This window comes from Falco cherrug, chromosome 4 (assembly GCF_023634085.1).
Source record: "Falco cherrug isolate bFalChe1 chromosome 4, bFalChe1.pri, whole genome shotgun sequence".
NCBI classification, from domain to species: domain Eukaryota; kingdom Metazoa; phylum Chordata; class Aves; order Falconiformes; family Falconidae; genus Falco; species Falco cherrug.
In genome coordinates, this window is record NC_073700.1 from 25,026,185 (window position 1) to 25,047,669 (window position 21,485).

Sequence of the window (21,485 nt, forward strand, 5' to 3'; positions counted from 1 at the left end):
CTGCTCCCTGCTCCTGCCTGGAGCTGCCCACCCCACTCCCAGCATGGCTCCTGCTGTGTCCCTCCCTCCTGTGGCTTTGCTTTCTTGCTGTAGAGGACCTTTTGTCCATCCTGCCACTGGCTGGCAGAAGAGCTTCCATGCCCGCCAGACAGCCCTATTGTTATTTAAAGATGCTGACTGGGAGCCTCATCCCCATCAGGCTATGCTGAGAGTCTGCCTGATTTAACAAAGCAGAGAAACAAGCCAGTCTGAGTTATCTCGATCTGAAGCATATTCTAGGAGTGATTAGCTGCCTAAACTTGCACTGTAATTACCTGTGCTGAGTGGCTTCTGCACATCATTGCCCATTTTTCTGAGTGTTTTTATTTAAATTGATAATGGAAAATGAATAAAACCTTCGTTCCACTCTGATTTTGACACTTGTGCTAGAAAATATCTGAAGATGAACATTTTTGTGTTCACAATAGTTAGATTAATATTTAATTTGCTGGCATCCAGCAAGCTGATTAGTTTTCCTCTGTTATGGCTCAACTTTGTAATTACAGGAACTGGCTCCTCCTGGTTTGTGCCTGGCGCAAGAGGCTTGGAGACCATCCTGGCATCACTGTGACCAGGATTTCACCAGGCTGGTGCACTGCGAGGCTATCATCATCTGAAATCTCTGCTCCTAGAAAGAGCTGGGACCTGCTCCATATCTCCTGAGGACGGAGAAGATCTGTCCTTGGTTGCATTTAAACTGAAGGGAGTGAGAGTGGAAGCAAGATGCAGCCCTGTCGAGTCCCAGGGAATGCGTGTGTGATGTTTGCCTGCTGCTGCATAGGAAGCCTTCCTTGGTGACACAGGCCAGGCACAGGGCAGATCCCACTGACGTGCGGAATTAGACTCTATAACTCGAAAGTTATAAAGTAGGTATGTTTATTGCGCGCAGATGCACGGGGGATCGCTCCTCCACAAGCGTGCATACCCGAAGTGACGAACCATCTCACATTTATACAATGAACAAATGAATATTCAATTAACGCCTATACATATTTGTTACCTAAACCCCGCTTCGTATGTTAATTAGCTTATCAGTCCGTTTCCTGGAATGTGGTGGTCCTGCAGGTTTGTAGGTGATTCATGTTCTTGTGACCATCCCGATCTTCTTCAGGTGATTCATGTCCTTGTGACCACCCGATCTTCTTCAGGTGATTGTGACCACCCAATCTTTTCCAGCAAGGAGACTTAGCACTCCCTCCCTCTAGATAGCATTTGAATGTCTCTCATCTTTTCTTATTCTCTTTTAAATAGCCCCTTTGTTGAGGAAGAAGGGCAGGCGTCTCCCCTTTGTTAGAGGAAGAGGGGCAGGCGTCTCCTCAAAACTGTGGTTGTCACTGCACCCATGACTAGTCACCATACCCACATTCCTTAAGCAGACACATACAATCACAATCCATGTCCATTATCCCCATTTCACATTATTTCTCCATATCACCACAGCCCTACGGTCTGTCCGATGTTGGGGGTGGGCAGAGCTAACCTGCACACAGGAGATCTCCTCTTGATGGTGACCCTCTGCTGAGCCTGGGGAATGCTGCAGCTGGGTGCTGCCAGTGACAAGCCATGGAACAAGGCCAGCAGCACCATGGAGGCAATCGGAGAGAAAGCCCAGCGTGGCAGGGGAGCTGGCTAGCTCGGGGCCTCTCTTCTGCCACAGCCACTAGCAGATGTGAGCCTTGTGAAAAGCCGGTAGAGGACAGGGTGTGGATTACATGGTTATTTGCCTGTGATCCTCTGAGTTCTGGCTCACAGTCCTTCTGGAGTAGTGGTTGTGTCTGACCATTGCCCAGAACTAGCTGGTGGGGCTGTGCTCTAGGGGTGTCTCTGAAGCCTCTTGGAACCCATGAGTACATCTGGGCTCCACAGCATTCTGAGCAAAGGGCCACATGCTGCCCATCCTCTTTCAGCCTGATAGTGAATAATTTCACTGGCACCTTGTGATTCCTGCATTGTGAAAACAGGGGCCGGTGCACATACAGCGTGCTCCGGTGATCCCTCCTGCTAGGGGCAGGCCCGCCTTCCTGGCTGCATTTGTAGGTGCGTTGTCTGCCTGAGTGCTGCTGGACCCTCCGAGGCAGGCAAAGGGCTCAGCCCACTCTCAGTGATGCAGAGGCCACAGGCGAACACAACCTCCACATCCTCCCTTCCCAGGACCGCACTCCCGTGCTTCCTTCAGCAATGGGGCTGCCGCCTGTGGCTCAGTCCTCCAAGTGGTTAAGCCTTCCCTATTTGCTCAGAGAGCTGCTATGCTCAGAATCAGATTCAGCCTTTAGAATTAACCCTGTCTGTAAGGTCCGCTGCCTGGATTCCCCTGACCAGCCATGCAAAGTAAGATCTCATCTTACTGCCATATTCGTCTTGCACTGTCAGTTTTACCCAACTCCTAAACACTCAGTAATGGCAAGACTGTCAGGGTATTATTTATTCGTTAATTTTCACTCACTTGAAGAATATATCGTTGTCATAATATGGCACATTGGACTGGGAACAAACTCCCTATGCAGACAGGGATTAGGGCCATTTTTCAAATGCTGCTGACTGTTGATTTGTACATTGTTTGAAGGAAAAAGGCCTTGTTAGAACTCCATTTTGAACATTACTTTGACAGAACACAGTGGGCAGTTTTTGCATCCTCTCTGATACCTAGGGGACAAAAGGGTGCCGGTGGCAGGGATGCGGAGCACTAACCCCTGTGGCAGTATGTGCCCAGCACTGCATACATAGAGTTCTTATCTGTGCACCCAAAGCTAATCACGTGAACCTCATCAAAATCCACTTGTTCATCAGCTGATACTACAATAGCTGCTGGCTGCTCAGCCTCTGTCCCTCATCACTGTTCTCCAGAACTGTCTGCCAAAACTTGATCAGTGAGGAGTTTAGGTATTTTTGTTTAGCTGCAGTACGATCCTGGCTGGGTAAGAAAAGCAGTAGGCTAGTGCCACCATGAGCTGAGCACTGGCAGTAGCCAGTCCCGGGGCAGCTGGTCTGCTCAGGGGAGGGATGGGGAATACCAGGGATAAGTCTGTTAAAAATGGGAAGAAAAAGTTGATCTTATATGGAAAAGGTGAAGATAGGCACAAGTCTGCAGGCTGAAGGGAACATGTCTGTGGTGAGACGAGGAGGCTGTTTTATGCCAGCTACAAGGTTCCTGTTGTGTCCTCACCACTGAGGAGTGCTGGGACAAGGACCTTTGCAGTAATATCCTTGCTGAGATGCTGTGCATCTCCATTCGCGTGTGCCAGGGGCGAAGTGGGAGCTGTGCTGTGCCTTTGCAGAGCTGGCTTCTTGTGGAGCTTGGGGAGAGCAGGTCAGGCAACACCCTCAGGTCTGTCACCTCAGGTCTCCTCAGAGGACTGTAGGGTTCAAGGGCAGCTTGATGATGGAAAGGAGAATTGGTTGATGTTTAAAACTGCTCCATTAATTGAGCAACTAAAGCAGATTTTTATATTAAAGATGGATAATATGGGGAGAGAGGAGGGAGTAGGGCTGTATGTCTGAGCCAGGGCACTTGCTATTCTCAGGTCTTCTGAGTTACTTTTCATCACCTGAACAGCTGCCGGTGGAGAGGTCTGGGAAGGAGGGATGGTAGATAGGGTAGACCTCACAGTTCAGCCACTACCTCCCAAAGCTGAGTTTCCTGTTTGCTTCTAGGCCAAAGCAGTGAGTGGAACGGCTGCTGCTGATGGGGTGTTCTGAGCTGTGACATGTCTCTGGACTTCCTGCATGAAAGGCAGAAAAATAAAAAGGAAAATTAATCTCTTGGGAGCAAACAAATCCAGCTAGCAACCTCTGCTACAGTTTGTAGCCTGCATAAACACAGGTCTGAACTAGAACATTTGTTGCAACCGTTCAGTGATCCCTGCTCTTCCCAGATTCATCTTATGAACTGGAAAGAACTATTTGTCTGCCCGTGTGCCCTGAAGTACTACTATTTGTTAAAACCACATGCTGCAAAAGCCCTAGACTTGAACTACTGGATATGTATAGAGAAAAGCAAATAAAGCCAGCTGTGATATGTCCATTTCACCTAGATAATATTCTGATCAGGCCTGATTTATTACCTTTATGTCTTAAGGCCAGGCAAGCCTCGTGGTGCCCCACCAGTCATAAAGTACAATGAGGCAGGAGAAAGAGGGTTTGAGAAAGGAGAGACAGAAATCCTGTTTGCCTGTGGAGATCTGCAAGTGCTTCCTTTCCAAGCTTTCCAATTCACACAGTGCTGACTAGTTTGTCACTTAGCTGGCGCTTCAGCTGTCCCTGCTGTCTTGGTGCCAGGGTCATGCACACTGCCTTCCACACGGCTTCTGCAAGCCCTGCTGCCTTGGCTCAGGAGTGCCAGCACCGCTGGGGCACGATGCCCATGGCTGCCTAGGGTGGCTACAGCACTCACCCTTCTGCTCTGTTCTGCTTTGCAGAACCTGACCTTCATTCTTTGAAAAATTATTACAGTTAAGAAAGCCCAGGCAGAAACCAAGTTACCAGTGAGAAGAACCATATGAATATCACCTGCGGACTGGGGATAAATAATAAGGCAAGACAAACAAGGCACACAGAGGGTAATTAAAACCACAATACCTAGGGATATCTCTAAATTAAAAAAATAATCTTCACACTGAAATTGCAAACTGATGCATCTCAGTGTATTAATTCTTCCCAAATTAGCAGTGCCTAAAGAACAGCTGTCATTATCTGCTAGCTTCAGGGAGTGTGACGGGGTGAGCAGAGCAGCAGAACTTTGGTCTCCCCATTGAGCGTGGCTCGGTGCTTGGGACCAGGGGAGGGGAGGAGGCACGGTGTCTCTGCGTCGGGCTGCCCGCTGCCCTGCAGCTCCCTGCACAGCATCCCAGGTGCCAGCATGGCCTGAGCTCCCCGCAGGTGTGGAGGGAGAGGCGGGCACAGGGTTTCCCCAGCAAAGCGCCTGCTCTTTCAGCCAGCTGCCGCTGCTGTGGCTGCCATTTCATCATCTTCTTTCGTGTTTTGAAGCAGGAGAAGAAACTGCAGCTGATGAGGATCAAAACCTTTGTGATGTCCAGTGCCTTTTGTGGGGAACTTGGAGCAAAATCACAAAAATCTTCCAGGAGATTGGTTCATTTTTAATGATATAGGATTATAGTTTGTCTGTTTAATTCAACCTGAGTGACATAATATCTTTCATTTGGACTTATTACCAGCAGAGCAGTTAGTCAGTTGGAAGCAGACCTAGGGCAGGGCATTTTGTCATTATTTTAAATTTTCTGTATCTGACAAAATTGAAGGCCTTGGAAAGACTAGAGCCATTGTAAAGGACAGAGCATCAGAGAATAGGTCACACAGTGTATTAAAGAATAGAAATTGATTCATTCTTTCCTCTGTTGAATAAGCAGCTGTACTTTGGTCCCTGTGATCCATGAAATAAGCTGTCAGGGAAATAGGAAATGTGCCACAGTTGAACTTCACTCATTGATTTTGTTCTGATCCAAGGTGCAATATTAAAATGCATTATGGTGGGTGCAGAATCTGCAGCAGTGACAGCAGCTAGGCCTAGCTTGCTAGTCAGTTGTCTAGGCTATTTGTTATTGAATTAGTAGTGCTTTGCAATCCTGGGACTCATTTACCTAGGTTGTCTGGTCAGAGCCAGCTAACAGGAGGAATTTCACAAAAGCAACATTTGATAGTTTTAAATAAAATCAAAGGCTACAGACAAGGCTCAGGAGGAGTGGTTCTAACAAGATCTATTGGCCCTTCTATCTGGAGAAACAATTTTCAGACAATTCAGAGATTCTGACAGTAATCAATGTAAGCAGGGGTAGCAAGAGACTTCTAGAATATGGGATTACTGTCTTGAGCACGTTAGGCCAATTAATGCCTGTAACTCTAATAGACTGCTTAGCTGCAAAATTAAATGGGGAACATTCCCATTATTGCATAAAAACTATACCCACTTCCATTTTTTATAACAGAACACACCTTTGTTTATACACCTTTTCCCAAGTAAAAAACTGACCTTGTTGTGCTGTCCTTAAGTAGTGTACAGAGGAATGCCTGCAACTATTATTTGCTATCATAAGTCTCTTTTATCCATGTTGAAGTCTCTTTTGCTTCTTTTGTGAGTTCTTACAAGTTTTATTAAATAAAACATCATTTTTGTTGCCTTTGCTTTATTTGCCTCAAAATTGTGATTCATAAAGATGGATTTTTATAATTAAGGTAGAAATGAGAAATAACCTTCTATATATAATTTAAAGTGTTGAAATTATAGAGACTATCTAAATTCTGCTTTAAATCACAGGAACAAACTGTTCCCCATTAGCAGCCCTAATTAAATCCATTTTTCTAGAGTCTTTGGCAAATTCCACTTTAGTAAAGCTGTATTAAGCTCTCTTTTATTTCCTCTTGCTTTGCAGAATTCTCTGTTTGAGATGAATAATAGGTCGAATATAGTATGTGACGGCTCTGTAGATTCTGAAGATATAATATGAACAAATACATTGCTCTGGAAAGCTGGCATAAGAACACCAGTGAGGATTTAGGAGAATCTCAACTACCAGACAGGTAGGAGCACTACCGTTCTGGCTTGGGGAGTTTATATGTGATGCAAGAATTGCCAAACATCATGTAGCAAAGAGGCTGTGGGAAGGTGGAGGAGGCTTGAAGAAGGGGAGGAACGGGAGAGTACTGAAGCAAGCAGCATCCTGTTCCCCCTCTACGCAGCACACTCAGGTGTTGTGCTCCTGAGCTCTGGTTTACCACCTGCTATGCGCCACCACTGTTATCCTCGGCCTTTCTGGGGAATGAGTGGTTGCAGAGGGGTGGAGAGGAGAAAACTTTCTGAGGATAGCCAGCTCTGCTTTTCTTCAGTACATGCAGTTGTGTGGAGATGTGTTTTCTGCGAGGCTGTGCTGAGTTGCCTGTAGCATCTCTCTGAGTCTTAGTGTCAAAGCTGCCTAGCAGGGGCCATGCTCCCGCTGAACTCAGACCTGTTTCTGTACATAGATCAAAACCCAGCCTGGTTCACTGGTCCTGTGCACAGACAGCTTTGCTAGGGTGATACTGATGGCTTGACTGAGGAAGCAGCCAGAGAACCCACCTAGAACAGCCCCTCATTTTGCAATGCTTGTGTGTGAAGATTAACTTACTCCCAATAACCTGCAGCAGTCCCAGAGCAGCAGGCTTAATCCCATCCTCAAGTGGCTCCATCATTCATTTACTGTAACAATTGGCTTTAGCCTTCGATTTCCTCTGTGGAGCATATTGGAAAGAGAGAGGCTGAGCTGTGAACATTAATAACAATGAATAATAACAGTACGAGTTCCACAAGCTTTAACAATCAAATGAATCAACAATCAGGAGAGCTTCATTAATAAATACTTGCTGGGGTTCGATGACAAGGGAGCTAGTGCCAGAGGTGTGTATATCAGTTAAAGGCCGTTATTCTGTGTGATCCACCTCTCAGCCCCTTTGCTTACCTGGTGGGTCCCATATTCTCCTCCATGACCTGCTGTGGAAGGGGGCAGGGGCCAGAAGGAGCAAAGTAGCAGACAGCTTGGGCTGTTTTGCTCTGTTGGTGTCTATTGGGTTTATGTGGCAAGGTTTTGGTAGCAGGGGTCTGTGAGGGTAGCTTCTGTGAGATGCCAGAAGCTGCCCCCATGTTGGACTGAGCCACTTCCAGCTGGCTCCAAGGTGGATCTGCCACTGCCAAAAGCTGATTCCATCAGTGATGGTGGTAGCACCTCTGTGATAATGTATTTAAGAAGGGGTAAAAACTGCTGCAGAACAGAAGCCAAGAGAGAAGAGTGAGAAAATGTGAGACGAACAACTTTGCAGACACCCGGTTCAGTGCAGGAGGAGGCAGGAGGGACTCCAGGTGCTGGAGCAGAGATTCCCCATCATCCCAGGGGAAGCCCACAGCGAGGCAGGCTGTACCCCAGCCCATAATGCCCACGGAGCAGATCCCCACCTGCAGCACATGTAGGGGCCCACGCCAGAGCAGAGAGGGATGCCCAAAGGAGGCTGTAACCTGTGGGCAGCCCACGCTGGAGCAGGATCCTGGCAGGGTCTGTGGCCCTGTGGGGAGAGGAGCCCAGGCTGGTGCAGGGCTGGGGACCCTGTGGGTCTGTGCCTGAAGCACTGCACCCTGTGGAGAGGACACATGGGAAGGACCCGTGCTGGAGCAGGTCATGAAGAACTGTGGCCCGTGGAAAGGATCCTTATTGGAGAAGTTCATGGATGGCTGTCTCCTGTGGGAAGGACCCCATGCTGGAGCAGGTAAAGAGTATGGGAAGAAAGACCAGCAGAGACAACATGTGATGAACTGACCACAACGCCTCATTCCCTGCCCTCCTGCACCACTCAGGGTGAGAAGGCAGAGGAGTGGGGGTGAAGGAGTGAAACTGAGCCTGGAAAGAAGGGAGGGGTGGGGAGAAGGTGTTTTTAGATTATTTGTTCTTATTTCTCATTATCCTACTATCCTACCTGTTTTTATTGACAATAAATTAAATTAATTTCCCCAAGTAAAATCTGTTTTGCCCATGACAGTAATTGATGAGTGATCTCCCTGTCCTTATCTAGATCCGTGAAGCTTTGGTTGTGTTTTCTCTCTCTGTTCCTGTTGAGGAGGGGAGTGATGGAGCGGCTAGGTGGGCACCAGGTGGGCAGCCAAGGTCAACCCACCACAGTGTCATGCTGCAAGGCAGGCACATGCCCTTCAATGCCAGGCAGGTGGGTGCTGCTTCCTCTCAGCCTCTGGCTCACACCCAGAAATCCCTGCTGGGTGCAGCAGCTCCATGCACCACCCTGATTCACTGCCTTCGACTTTGCGTGGTACCACAGGGAGCTTCTTACACTGCAAAGGCAGCGGTACGGGGTTGGGGCTGACTTGTGATCCCTGAAAATACAGGCAGGAGCAGGTAAACAGAAGTTGGTATAATGTTCTGCCATTTTACTTACAGAAATGGAGTAACTTTGTGATTTGGGGTAGCATATTCCCCTTCCAAAGCCACCAAAGTAAAAGCTGGGAAAGACCTCTTAGGTTACAGTGTTCTCCCCTCAGGACACAGTGAGAGGTGCAGGTGAGGGCTGTCTAGCTCATTCATCTTTTGTAGCTTTCTCTTCAAGTGAGCTCAGCCTGAGCTGGTTTATAACCTTTTATACAGAGCAAACTCCTGCATCAAGAGGAGCGGCCCTGGTCATTAGGCTTTTACTGTAGCAACAACAAAAGGAAACGCAGGCTTTGTTCAGTCTGGTTTGAAATCCAGTATAGAGTGATTGTAATTCAGCTAAGGAGGGGGTGAGAGCAAACTACCAATGTGTTCGTTCATTTCAGGAAAAGAGAATGACATCTTCTGTAATCATGATTAAAGGAGCTGTTAATATCTCTTTCAGGTTTTCCTGTTACCATAAAAGCCAGAGATTTAGTTTTCTTTCTTTGGAATTTGCAACAAATATGTCATCTGCCTTTTTTTTTCTGGGCTGTTTGAAGTCAGTTTTGTGAACTTCCATGTTTTAAATAACACAAACTATTTTCTGCTAGAAGCCGTGCCCCAAGGCACATGATGCTAACGGAAAGGACAATTGGTTTCAAGAGAAATCACGGAGTTCTGGGGTAAGGTAGAGCTCTCTACAGTTACAAGGCATAAACCTAGGAGCTGTTGTGCTGAGGATCTGTGCAGGAATCGGGCTGCCTGCCAGGAAAAGCTGCCTCCCTTCTAGAGGCATGGGATTCCACGTCAAAGGCAGGGACAGTGAACCTCATTCCAGCGTGTCATCTCACTGTTTCCTGCTGCTTTTATGCATTCTAGTGATGCTGCTCCAGTCTCTGAACCTCCTCCACCCTGCTATACCTGGTATGTAGGAGCTTTCATCCAGCTCCACATCACAGGCCAATTATACCACATGCTGCAGATACTTGTGGGATGCAGGCTCCAGCATGGCTTTTTTGGCCAGGGCAAGCGTGTTACATTGCTGTGCCAACAGATCAGGTCCACCTCTGAGTGAGACTGGAGAATATTTCACAGCCCTAGTAACATCCCTAAGCCCTTTACATACCTGTGCCCACGGTGAATTGTGTGCACGTCTGGCCCCTGCATGGAAGTAATGGAGGCGATGCTGGCTCAGTTGAAGGTCCACAGTAAAGGAAGAGTGCAGACTGGCACTTGATTTCTGAGAGCTTGGTGATGCCTTTTCCTGCTCCAGAAGAAGTGTCTGCACCTGTCTCCCAGCATGTCTTCTGTGACCAACAGTTTTGGAGTGCAGAGGTACTCTAAGGTCACAGGGTATGTGTGCCCAGAGAGCACAGTGGTGCGGCTTCAGGCTCTCAATCATTTTTAAGTCTCTTTTCTCTGTGATGGCATCTGTCCGTTCATCCACCCAGCACCTGGGCAGATCAGCATTGCTGAGCACATCTTCTGACACCCAGTGCAGTCCATACTTTCAACCTCTGACATGTGGTTACTCCTCTGGGCTTTGTTCCCAGACTGCTTCACTTCACAGGCCTAAAAAGGCTTGTAGTAGCAACTTACAAAACCAAGGCGGAGTTGCAAAATGAACAAATAGATCATGAAAGAAAGCACTCTGGGTTCTGGTGGTTTCTTCTGCCATTGATATGTGCATGCAATGCGGCCAGAATTGTCATTTGGGAAAGCCCCAAGACAGTGGAGGGCATCAACCCCACAGACATATATTGAGTCCTGTCACCTGCTGCAGGTTTCGCCTTCAGGCTGACTAATGCTGTGCAGACACTTAAGCTGTTTTCTCCTAGTGCTGTTGCTTTTCCACCTCCTATCTGTGTTTTGGTCTGCTTGTTGTCTAATTCCACTGAATTCTCCTCTTGGCATCAGGAATCTCTTTGTCAAGTGGAGAGGGTGCTCGGCAGCCTCAGAGCTCTCCATCTTAGTCCTCTGTGGCCTCTGGGCCTCATTGCCATTCCGGGTTGCAGGGGCTATGGAGAGGTGCTGTACTTTTACAAGAACAACTTGTGAAGTACCATGTGACAGTTTGTCTTTGTGGAAGTGCTGTTCCCAAGATGCAAACAACACCCAGTGCTCTCATTTTTGTCCTTGATCACACATGGGTGTCCTTATTTCTTGAGAACCTCTGGGACCCATTTGGATTGCTCCTCTTAAGTCCACCTGAAAGTTGATATTCAAACTCCTCATACAAGATGAAAGTGCCTCTCCTTCCATGAGGAGGCACTGACCGTTGCTCTTTGAGCACAGTGTTGGCATACGCTCTCAGCACGTGCAAGGGCACTGCATCTACAGCACTGGCAGCTTGGGGCTTTGCTGCCTTAACTCTGCAGTTGCTCTGACCTCATGAGCTGGGCAGTTGGGTACACTTACCCAGGGGAGAGCTATGATCAGAAACCCTGCGAGTGCTCCTTGTGCGTGCATTGCAGCAGCAGAAGCTCCAGGCTCTGGATGGAGCCAATTTGCAAACCATCAATAGGTCACAGTCACAAACTGGCTTCCCAGGCTGCTCCTACACCAGGCAGGCTGTGAGCTGCAGCATCCCAGCTGGGTGCCAAGACAGTGCTTTACATTCTGCATGGAGCTCTGACACAGCATTCTCCAAACTATCACACTGCAGCAAGGTCTTTTACCATCTCATACCAGCACACATACAGTCCCTCTGCTTCCTCCTCACCTCATCCAGGGCCCACTCTCTTCTCTTGCTTCTTCCTCTCTCTCTCTTCCTTGGCTGCTCCCTCTTCATTGGCTGCCTAACCACTTAACCAAAGCAGTCACACCTGCACTTCATCTACCTCAGCCGCCCCCACCCCCAAGCCAGCCCACAGCTGTGTATTGTCAATGTTAATTAACCCAGATTCATCCCTCTGCAGAGCTCTACTGCAGTTTTTGGTGGATAGGATATCACTTCTCAGTGCTCCCTAATCTACTGGCTGCATACAGCTGCTTCTTCCTGTTTCAGATGTGGGTAAAGTGATCCCGTACCAGCAGTGATGCTGTAAAGGCCATCAGACTTGCAGAAAATGTTATATAAATTAAATAATAGTAATAATTTAATGTAGATGCTGTTAATGATTATGAACTCAGCAAGACATACAGCCTCTTCAGTATGTTCTGAGGGTGGGACTTGCATTTGCCTCCTCTCCTGCTGTGATGAGCTACTATCTGGATTACCAATTTTTCCAGGATTTTTCAGCAGAAGGTCCTGCAGTGTGCCATGCCGGGCATTTCTAAGGATCCAGTAGATGTGTCATAGCCCTGCTGCTCTGACATAGCACTGTCTGTGTTCCCAACATGTCTTTGTGTTTTATTGCTTGATTATATTGGTAGGTCTGCTACATCTTGCTCTAGCGATCTGTTGGATTTCACTCTTTACCTACGGTCTATTTTCTAACGCTCCCACATCACTGTAAGGAGATTGTCTCTTTTTTTCCAGGCCATATTTGGAGTCTTGAGAGATGCAGTCCCCTGTGTTGGTAATGCAACAGGAGATCACTGGGGAAGGCCAAAGTTGCTGCTGGCTCACAAGTCACGAAGCAGCCCTGGAATGTGTAGTTTCAGTTAAAAGTGACCAATGCAGATATGAATTATTAAATCTATTAGCACAGGGCTGCCATAATGAAGTGTCAAATTCTTCACAAAACCAATTCCTATTAAAAAGACCTAAGATTAAAAGCAGAATAGATTCTAAAATGATGAGAACTAAGAGGAATGAGAGAACACAGTATTGATCATACACAACAGTCATGTCTATTTCTATTTAGAAATATGAAAAACAGATTAAGGAATTAATGATTCAGTGTCAAAAAGGGGCCCAGAGGGGGAAAGTCTATTTGTCATGTGACTGTGCCTGTAAAAACCTCGGCATTGTCGGGAGCTGGTAAGAAGACAGGTGTGGGAGAGGGGCTAAGTGGCAGGGGTTGCAAAACCCCAGCACAGTCTGCACAGGGAAGGGATGTATCCGTTTTTAACTCCATGACAGTGAATGGCCATTGAAGGCCTGGTTGCTGCTCCTTCCCCTCTCGCTCTTGCCTGGCTCCAGCATGGGGTCCCTCCCAGGGGGTGCAGTCCTTCAGGAACTGCTCTAGTGTGGTCCCCCATGGCTGCAGTTCCTGCCTGGAGCCTGCTCCGGCCTGGGCTCTCCACAGGGTCACAGCTTCCTTCAGCACATCCACCCGTTCCAGCATGGGGTACTGCACAGACTGTGGGTGGGATCTGCTCCGCCATGGATCTCCGTGGGCTGCAGGGGGACAGTCTGCACACAGTCTTCACCACAGGCTGCTGGGAAACCCCCACTCTGGCACCTGGAACACCTTCTCCCCTCCGTCTGCACTGACCTGGGGGTCTGCAGGGCTGTTCCTCTCACGTATTTTACTCCTCTCTCCCCTGCTTTTGTACAGCAATTTTTCCCCTTTCTTAAACATGTTATCACAGAGGCACCACTGGTGTTGCCTGTGGGCTCAGCTTTGGGCAGTGGTGGGTCTGTCCTGGAGCCAGCTGGAAGTGGTTCTGTCCAACACTGCGACAGCTCTTGGTCTCCTCTTCCCAAGGCCACCCCTGCAGCTGCCCACTCCCAAAACCTTGTCATGTGAACCCAATACAGCAGCAACAGCAAGTCTTAAAGAGGGAAGTGCACAGACACTGCCATACCTGGAAAGAATTTCTGTTTGCTCTGAAACCTGTGCAGGCTTTTCCTTACTGAAGTTGGGCAGCTTTTCCTTGCTTCAGCCTGAATTCGCATCCAGGAAATCAGAAATGCATTGCAGAAGACTAGAAAATTTAAACCAAGGTGTGAGGCAGAAACTTACACCCTGAGTTCGCCTTTTGAGACTAAGGCTTATGATAGGAACTGGTAACAGATGTAGAAGCAAGCTTGGAGGGAGTTTTGATGGAAGGTTTTGTTTCCAGGAATAACAGTTATCAGCATTTCTTAGCATACAGTATAAATCTGCATGTCTAACTTTGTTGATCAACTCTCATATTTGCATGTGAGCATCTGTGGGTTTGTGCTCTGGAACAGAGGGCTAGATGTCAGGGGAGACCCACACTTCAGTTTAAGCTTGTTCTCCACTTACCGGCTGATTTCAGAGAATGTCCCACAGTCATACACCTCCTGGGAAATGTATTTCAGTTGCCCATAAATTCATTCCTAAATCTTCAGAAATGCTTTTTCCTTTAACCTTTTCAGTGTTCCAAAATGCAACATGTGCGGTCTGTGAAGAAGGAGATGCTTTCTGCCCCTCAAACACAGACATAATCATGTTTGAGAATGTCTGAGCTTACTCATTATTCATCTAGTCACATGTAGTGTAATTCTGGCAATGCGTGAGTGGCTTTCCCTCTCCCAGGTATTGTTGCCTAGAGGGATGCACTGCAAGGCAGGGAGCGTAGGTTTTATTCCGTTACCTGGTGCTGATTGAATGCACGGCCTTGGGAAAGTTATTTGACCTCTTTGCGGATCATTTTCTCAAAAAACAAAATGGGCACAAGGAAAATTGTCCACTTACATATCCGCTAGAAGTCTAAATTCAAGCAGAAAGGCAGTCAAGAGATTCTGAGAGGAAATGTAGAAAATATTTGAGAATTTGGTGTCTGAGTCAGGGAAAGACATTTGGAAAAATTCCCCTTGAAAATCCCCTATATGACATAGAACTACAGCACTTGTTTGCTACTGACATTAATGTATCAAGTGTGTAAAAGGTCCTTCTGCATTACCCACAGGTTTGCGGTCATGGGGGGTACTGGTACGTCTTCCATGTTGCTGGTGCCATGGGGTGATGGAACCATCTCACAGATTCTACTTGTTTTAGGGTGGCAATGCTTTGTTCTGTGTACGCACACATGCATTTCTCTAATTGCTATTCAATAGTCTACATAAAGCTCCTTGCAATGTTTTCAGTGAGATGAAGTGACTTGTAAAAGCATGATTTACTCAAGCAGGATTCTTGTCTGCAGGTCACTGGTCATTTGTTGCACCTCTTCTTTTCAATGCATGGGGCTGGTGTCATCTTCTGTCGGCACCTATTTTGCACGTGCAGCCTCTTTCTGCTTGTGTGTGAGCCAGTGGTGCGACTGTGCACACCTTCCTGTGCGTGTATTGCGGCACCTTCCCACACATACGATTTAAAAGGCAAATCTTAATTTTGCAGAAATTAATTGTGTTAGCAAAATGGTCTTTAAAACACTCCAGAGAATGTTCTGTCAGCTTGACAGATGAAGGTAATGCTACAAAATGAATTTTGTTGACAAAATAATTTCAGGGTGTTGATAAAATGTGTTTTGTCTTCAGAGTGAAAAATACCAGACTGACAAATACCATTGTCCTTAGAAGTGTTTTTTCAGCTGTCAGTCAATTATTCCCTTTTTAAGCCAGCCAATGATAGTTCTTCATATCTGGAAAAGCTTTTGTAAAAGATAGCATAAAGCTGTGAAGGACAAAATAATTAAACTTTGATTTGTTGCTTTTAAATTGAAAACCGCTTTGTTACTTTGATGAACAAGGATTGGTCGCCTGCGAAGTGGAAACAGGTGGCAAGCATTTGATGGAGATTTGACACGCGTTGTGGAGAAGAGAGGGTGGATTTGGAGCTGGGTTTCTTGAAACAGCTGTTGGTTTGGAAACTTACTGCTAGGCTCTTTGAATACGTTGCGAGCTTTTAAAATTGGTTTCCTGCAGATTTCACAAGCTGGTTGCATGCACTCTGAAGTCTCTTTCTTCTTTCCGTTATGTTGCACCTCCTGGGTGCAGGAAAAGGGACATGCAGCTGGATCTCTGGCCCACAGGGCGGTGGGTGCATGGCCAAGGGGCACAGGCAGACAGGGGCAGGTGGCAGCATGCGGACAGTGGCTGGTGGGCATGGGGGGCCCGCTCCCTGGAGCCGTGCTCCTTCCCAGTGACTCTGTTCTGCTCTAGCAGCATCTTCCCATGGCTCCTGCCTGCAGGGCTGGGCTGCTTCACCCTGGCGAGGTACTGCCGGCCCCTTGACACACCAGGGTACAAGTCTCGCTCTTCCCACTGCAGCCAGAAGGCCCTGGGCTTTTATCTTGCACATTTTTAGTATGGAAAGCCTTCCAGGGTGACAGCCCAGAGGCCACTGGCTCTGCGCAGAGCTGGGCATGATAGGCAGAGGTGTCCTCGCTCCCTGCTGCTCAAGGCGCTACTGCAAGACACAGGTTGAGAAGCGGAGAGAGTGGATGAGGCTGCAGAGTGCACTGCAGGGGAGGCAGGCTCAGGAGCTGCCTGGCTGCATGCTCTGCAGGTGTCGAGACTTTGCATCAGTATTTCCTATGGTGACCTGGCGACAGCAACAAAAGCGCACTCCTGGAGCACAGGCAACCAGCACGGCTTGCAAACGCTGATCCCACCACCCGGCTTCTGGCTCAAACCTTAATAATATCTACATAGAAAAAATCTGTGTCCTTTCAGCAGCTCCCAGGAATGCTAGGCTCCTTATCATGACAACTGTATCAGGTCAAGCCCAGAAAACCAGTGCCAAACCTGATGAGATTTAATTTTTAGTTGCTGGACTGAAGTTCTGCCTGGTGCAGCCCAAGGAGAAGTTAACCAAGTTACAGTAGGGGTAAATATGGAGTCAGTATAATTTCAGTCGCTAAGTGCATGGAGATGTTTCTCCTAGATGCTGTTTTGGGTGAGGATCTCTTGGGCTCTCTAGCCATTCTGGTGCTTCCCAGGAGGGTGGCGTGCCAACATTTTTTCTGAAACCCTCTGGTTTCTTATTTGGATCAACAAACACATCCCCCTTTGTCCTGCAGCACAGAAAAGGAAGGAACAAAATCTTGTGTTATGTATGAACTGGACTCTACTGGTATTTTTGAGGAAGCTTGAACTCAAGGAGATAGTCTTGTGATAAGGTAATGACAGGTGATAAGGTAATAAACAATTGCCAGGTTGTATTTTTTTCTTCTGTATCAGTACTGGCACAACTAATTACATTAAAGCATAAATGACCTTGTTGGAACAGCTAATCTTAGTCAAATGAATGTGCCACTCCCACAAGTCACTGGAATAACACTTGGCATAATAGCTTCTTAATATGTGGAACATCTGTTCTTCGTTTTTGAAATAATCAGTGACTCTTCCTCATTACCTTCACTTACCAGTGCCAGTGTGAGCCAGCCATCTCTGGCATAACATTTAAACTTTTTCACTTATGGCTGGATGGGGTTTTGAAACCAGTGACAAGAAAATAAGCAATCAAAACTATAAATCATCTGAAAATTCTGTGAAATCCCAATTATAATTAATGTGTGAAAATTAACTAATGGCAGTTAATGGCACTGGCTAATAAATTAACAAAGGCACAGTTTCTCTTTTGGAATTAGAGTAATGGGGATGCTAGCAGCATTGATTATGTCTTCAGTCTTGCTTTTAAGGGTACTGTCTTTTGCTTTAGGAACTGTAGGATTGAAACTGCATAAATATCTGCTCTCATTGCAGCGGTGCACGGGCTACTTAAGCGCTGTTTTGGGAGAGTCCAGGAGAGGACTTCCTGAGGACCTGTGGGTGGTGAGCTCTGGTTGCTTCCCTGCTGAAGAACAGCCCCAGCTCTGTCTGCCCGGGCACTTCTCTGGCTTGTCAGGGACACTGTCATGGGCAGAATATGCCTGAGATGACAGAAGAGCCGTGTTTGGCTCGTTAGGCTCAAACCAATCCCTCCAGCTTGGTTTATGATGGCAGGGAAATATTATATGGCCTGGGGGAGCTGGGATGTCTGAATATTATTTGCTGATTGAACGTCAACAGAGCCATGCTTTCCCATTCTGTGCTGTCTGTCTCTAGCAGGCAGCTAGCAGCCTGGTTTCTCCCTGCTGGGGCGTGGAGGACAAGGAGAATCAATGCACACCTACTCATCTGCCTTCAGTTCACATCTGCCTTTTAGGCTGCTTGGTCCCATGGTTCAATCACAACAATGCTAGAATAACACCTTAAAACCAATCATTTTTATGGGAACACACATAGTATAAAAGGTCTGACTGTCTGTGCACACATATACCATCAGTGGCTATTACCCAATAAAGCTGTCAGGTAGAGAAACATCACAGCAAGTCCTTGAACAATATCTCCTCAAGTTTAAACAGAGAAAAAGCTCCTCACAATTCATTTCTCGTAAAAATAAAGAGAAGAGGATCAATACAAGCCGAACAAAGGGTTGCTTCCTAGAGACAAGGAGAGAAATAGGGTTTGTGACCACAGGTGCTGGCTTTGGGAGGGCAGCCCGCTGGCCATGCAAATCACCCTGACAGCCTTGGCAAGAGCCCCCAGCTGCTAAATGCCAGTGTTGACTGCATGCATCATCTTCTCCTAGTATTTGACTTATTCTGGAGAAGAACAGAAACCCAGGGTCCTTCCCAAGAGCTGACATGCTGGGGATGGCCAGACAACCCTGTTCTCCCTGCTTCCTCCACAGTGAGAACAGTCTTGGTACAATGACAAACGGGGAACAATGAGCTGGGTGGAAATGCGCTGCTGAGCTGCACAGGGGTCCTTGCGCCCGTGAATGCTGTCAGCACCCACCTCCACACTGGACAGGTGCACCCAGAAATTCTAGGCTTCATTGACCCATTTTTGCAGCAGTTCTTGGCCCCAGAAGGAGCTGTAGAAAGTGCTTTAATTTCTCTGTAGTGATTAGGAATGCAGTACTTCCTTCATGACATACTGCCTGTGCTTCTGAGGCCCCTGCACACTGAGCCCTTTATATTTCTCTCTTCACAGTGTGAATCCCGCAATGCTCCACTTAATGGATGTTATTTAGGTTGAAAGGTAAGCAGCTTAAATGCTTTGCTTTCTAGCATCTGTGTCCTGTTAGAGCCACCTCTCACTCACTCTCAATTGCACATTTTGTTACATGAACATGTTTGGATAGAACAAGGGCTTTTCCTTCAAATATTTATAGTGATGACTTGTGATGTAATCAATAGGGTTTGCAGAATCTCACCCTGCACCATCGCGTCTTTATTCTTCAGAATGATGCTTCCTGCAATATTATAGCTAGGACTGACAAGATAAAGCTGAGTTGAAACAAATTGCATATTATCTACTTCCATCCTGCTGTTGAGACTGCAAAAGAGAACAAGTGAAATTCTATCAAAGGGAAGCTCTTCTCCCGCCTCCCAAGCAGAGGAGCGGCAGCTGCTGAGGCAGACTGAGAGCAGCTCTGACAGAAGCTATGCTGAGATGGAGCTCCTGTTCCCTCACCCCCAGCAGATGACCAAAGTGCTCTGCGCCAGGCTTCCAGGTCCACATCCATCTCGCCTCCATGCTAGATCCCGAGCACGCCTTTCCCAACCCCTCTTCAGTCATTGCTCAGTCATCTCCTGGGGTTCTCCAGAATTCAGCACGACATTGCAGGCCATGCCGGAGAATGGTCTGAGCTCTCCTCCTGCAGCACACCCCTGGAGGTGTGGCAATAGCTTGCACCTGATGTTGCTTGGTCTTCTTGTCTCCTTCCCCCAAGAAATCACTGCAAGGAGAAACACTTTCAGGGAACTGGGATTGTTAGACAGATTTTTCCTCCCCATCACAGCCAACAGTGAGCCAGTTTTCATGAGCCCAGAGAACGCTGATGACCCTCACTGTCTCAGCTGGCAGGCTGCTCTACCAGGCCTGCATCACAAAGTCCGAGTATTGATGCTGCAGGCCTGCTGTGAACCTGCCTCTTGCCAGCACCATCTGGAAGCATTTTTTGAAAGACTTTGGGAAGGCAGGCAGGCCATGGGGAGATTTGGCTGATGCAGCATTTGAGCAAAGTGCTGTTCAATATGGATATGTGTACTCTGTGCTGAACTAAGAGATAACGGGAGCACTTTATGTAGTGGGGAATGAAATGCAGCCTTTTCAGGAAGCCACATGCTCCTGTACTTGATGAGAGGCTGAGAGTATCTTGCCACAGAGCTACCCTACTAGGGGACTTGGCATGAAGCCATTGGGCAGTGTTTAATAACATCCACATGGCTCCTTTGTGCCGTGGAAGTACCTGACTTTGTCTCAGTCAGTGAGAGTGGGATGCTTTTTTTGGGCACAGAAACTGCATTAAAGGCCATTATAGTATCCTTGCTCTGGGTGGAGCAGGAATTACTGCTTCTTGCTCTTTGCTGGAAGGTGGCTACACTCTTTTTGTTGTATGAGGTAGGTATATTTAACTCTTGACTTCAGCACGAAGGCAGTGCAGACAACTCTGGCTTAGAGGCCAAAGAATTTTCCACTCTTGTTGCTGCTCCTATGAAAAAGAAGAAAATAATTTCTCAAAATTAAGCCACATTTGACCTATAAGCGAAGAGCATAGCTTGGCAGATGGCAAGGGAGGAAATGAGGGATCAGGAATTGGGAGAAATACAGGCAAAGTACCACCTGATTGTTGTCTACTTAAAAGCCAGTTCTTTACTGGGAAAACTGGCAGACTGCCTCAGCACAGCTCCCTGCCTCAGTCTGTGAGTGCTGAACCGGGGACTCCTCCAGTCTGAGACTGTGCGCGCTGCAGAGGAATGCTTAATTATGTGACTGCTACCCCAAAGGATAATTACTGATCCAAACTACCTGCAACACCCCTGGAAAGCTGTTTAGCACCAAAGACATTATTTAGCTAGCCAGTAGCAAAGAGTGATTTTCAAATACTCTAGGAAACAAATTTCAACAGATTTTGAAGATACTAGAAGTGATGGTTCATTATTAGCTGGTATTAGGAGTTATTTTTCCTAATTCTGTGAGGAAAAGTCAAGCACATGCTGGCAGATGGAAGGAGCAGCAATCCTATGTAGCCTTAGTGCCTTGGTTCAGAATACCCTGGCCATAGTGGAGCCAGGAAAGACTCTTCCTTCTTCTTTTTAGGGACACAGAGGGATTATCTCCAAGTCTGTCATTCCTGAAATGCTGTTTAATTGCTGAAGGGCCAGTTCTGTCTGGGACAAATCGCTGCACGGTGTCCTCCTGGGCACTGGGCTGTGAGGAGCTCTGCCAGCACCCAGGCCCCAGATAGCCCCAGGCTCTGCCTGGCAGCTTGGTCAGGACCTCGGTGACCATAGCCCATGGTTCCACAGCTGGGGGAGGCTTTAACAGCCATGCCAGCCAGCCACCTGCTTTTATATCTAGCCAGAAGGACACGAAGCATGTACCATGCTTCGCACTGGACTGTTGTGCCTTGGGAGATGTGTCTGGCACAGCGCACGGGCTGTCCTTGGCATTGTTCCCCGGCACCTGTTAACGCAACCCAGCAGGGAGGGCACCGTGCACCTACAGGGAGGGCGAGGTGTGCCGTCCGTGCAGAGACCTGCCAGTGCCACACCAGTGTGCCTGCCTGTGCCCACAGTCACGTTTGCCTTATTGTCGATAGAGATTAATCGGTATTTTATAGCATGCCGGGGGCCACCTCCTGTTTCTGTATTAAGGGAACACAGCTAACCGCCCTGGGTCAGCTGCTGGTGTGCACCCCGGCACTCATTCTGCCCATGACTGCCCAGTGAACAGAGGTCCGCAGCAGCAGAGCTGGG

The 21,485-nt window shown here is 47.6% G+C and overlaps 1 long non-coding RNA gene across 1 annotated transcript in view; it reads left to right on the forward strand.

Annotated features, from left to right (window-relative positions):
• Window positions 1-1,479: 1,479 nt before the first annotated feature.
• The window catches only part of LOC114017063 (uncharacterized), an 86,549-nt gene continuing 66,543 nt past the window's right edge, over window positions 1,480-21,485 (forward strand). The window contains exons 1-2 of the long non-coding RNA XR_003561872.2: window positions 1,480-5,124; window positions 6,423-6,570. This is a non-coding gene — a long non-coding RNA (uncharacterized LOC114017063). The remainder of the gene's footprint in view (window positions 5,125-6,422; window positions 6,571-21,485) is intronic.